The following is a 2,229-nucleotide window of genomic DNA, read 5'->3' as shown; positions in this document are numbered from 1 at the left end:
GCACTATTCACAATAGCCAAGACTTGGAAACAACCGAAATGCCCATCAGTAGACAACTGGATTAAAACTGTGGCACATTTATACAATGGAGTATTACTCCGCTATAAAGAAGAATGAAATCGTACCATTTGCAACATATGGATGGACCTAGAGACAATTATGTTAAGTGAAATAAGTCAGTCAGAGAAAGACAAATACCATATGATTTCACTTATATGTGGAATCAAAAACTGAATGGACAAGCAAAGTAAACAGAAATAGTCTCAGAGATATAGAGGAACAACTGATGGTCGCTAGTTGGGAGGGGGGTGCGGATGAGGGAGAAGGGGAAGGGATTAGACAGCATAAATACATAACTACAATATTGCCACAGGGCCATGAAAGACAGTTCGAGGAATATAATTAATAATGTTACTAGTATTTTGACACTCTAAAATCAAAGGAGAGAAAATTGTAAAACTCCTGATTATCTAACTTAATAAAGACATAACTACTGTATCATCATCGTCGTCATCATCATCACCAACTAGAGAAAAAAATATTTTTTAATATATAAAAGCCTTTTCAGTACGAGGATTCGCCAAACTGAAGCACCCCAGCCATCGCAGTCTATGAGGAATGAAGCATCAGTGTGCCCCTTTTTCTGATGTGAAAACTGAGGAAACCGGCAACCGAACGATGACAGAATGTCCCACATCAGATGTACTTATTCCTAATGTGAGGGACTGTCGCTTTTTCGAAGTGTTACCCATGAAAAGGAAATAATCTGATAAAGCTGGCGTGGCACAGGGAAATGAGAGGGGAAGAGTGGTAGGGAGCCGGGATGGGCGACGGTCAGTGATGGTGATGGTGATGGTGATGGTGATGGTGACGGTGGTGATGATGGTGATGCCCGCCGGCTCCTCTCCCGTTTCTCCATCACTGCCTGTCCTCTGCCTCCTCCGTCCCCTCGTGGCCTCTGCCCAGAGAGACACAGCCGACAGGATTTGCACCCAAGCCGCACGTCTGCGGGCGCAAGGCTGCAGCGCCCTGCGAGCCAGCTCTCCTGCCCGAGCCCCGCAGCCCCGCAGCCCCGCGCTCCCCGCGCCTGCACTGCCTTGCCCCGCGACCCCCCACAGCCCCAGGCCGTGCGCGACGGGACGTCTTGGGGCCCAGCATCCCCCGCAGGGAGCGCCCCGATCCTCGGCCCGCTGCCCGCCGAGCTCCCCGCCGCGGCCCGGCCGCGGGTCACTTACGCCTGTGCTGGGCCCCGCCGCCCGGCAGCCCCGAGACAAAGGCTACGCGGCCGCTGCGCCGCTGGCTGCTCCTCGAGCCGCGACTGCCAGGGACCCGGAGGTGGATGGAGGGCGGGGACGGGGAGATGAGGAGGAGGGAGAGGAGGGGGAGGGGAGTGGGGGAGGGGCTGCAGCAGCGCAGGCCACCTGGCGGCCGCGGCCCAGACCCAAGCCACCTCCCCCGGCCCGCCACCCTCCAGGGCGCTGTCTCCCGGGTCCTCAGCCCGAAACCCTTCCCCGAGGGACCAGTGTACCGCCCCTAGTGGGGCGGGGTGAGAGGAAGAGGAAGGGAAGGAGGAAGGGAGACGCGTGGTGTTCATTCCTTCTTCCTCATCACCATCGGCTCCATCCACCCCCGCGTTCCCCGAGCAATCTTAGGAAAATGCCAGACTCTGCCTCACCTGTGCAACTCTGGACGTGCCCACCTACCTCCTTTCCATCCTCCCACACGTCACCTGACGGTCCAGACGTTTTAGGAAGAGCAGAGCTGCCCCGGGGGAGGTTAAGCCAGACCCGGGGCTAGTGAGAGGCAAGCGAGAAAGGAGAACGCCAGGATCCGGAGCTCTGGGAGAGGGACGCCCACCTCTTGCTGGTTTCCTTCCTAGCGAGATGGATCAAGGTTGGAGGGTGGAGAAGAGCCCTTGCCACCCTCCACAGCCCGCGGGGAGTCCGGTAGGCTTTCCGTTGTGGGGGAAGTAACACTTCTGCTTGTCTCAGTTTTTTGCATCTTGTTATGAATAGTCGCTTCGATTTATTTTTATCTTTAAAACTTTTTTATTATGGAATTTTTTAAAAAGTAGAGAGAATAAATAGTATAATGAACCCACAAGTACTGAGCTCCAGCTTCAAAGGTTTTCAACATTTCTTTCTTTCTTTATTACATTTATTGAGATGACATTGGTTAATAACATTATATCAATTGCAGGAGTACAACATTATAATTTGACGTCTGTGT

General features: G+C 53.2%; 1 protein-coding gene across 3 annotated transcripts in view; it reads right to left on the bottom strand.

The window, feature by feature from the left end:
* GPR45 (G protein-coupled receptor 45) overlaps positions 1-1,941 on the bottom strand; it is a 98,183-nt gene extending 96,242 nt beyond the window's left edge. Inside the window, exons 1-2 of one of the 3 annotated variants that reach the window (XM_019627154.1) lie at positions 1,704-1,941; positions 1,236-1,318 (exon numbers count right to left, since the gene is read on the bottom strand). The gene's annotated coding sequence lies outside the window, so the exon portion shown is untranslated. Of the gene's footprint in view, positions 1-1,235; positions 1,319-1,675 lie in introns of all 3 variants that reach the window. The other 2 variants (XM_019627156.1, XM_019627155.1) reach the window with 2 other exon arrangements.
* Positions 1,942-2,229: the final 288 nt, after the last annotated feature.

The sequence above is a fragment of the Hipposideros armiger genome, unplaced genomic scaffold (assembly GCF_001890085.2).
Source record: "Hipposideros armiger isolate ML-2016 unplaced genomic scaffold, ASM189008v1 scaffold_716, whole genome shotgun sequence".
Lineage (NCBI taxonomy): Eukaryota > Metazoa > Chordata > Mammalia > Chiroptera > Hipposideridae > Hipposideros > Hipposideros armiger.
The sequence above is the reverse complement of the archived record's forward strand: the minus strand, read 5'-3'. Positions and strand labels throughout refer to the sequence as shown.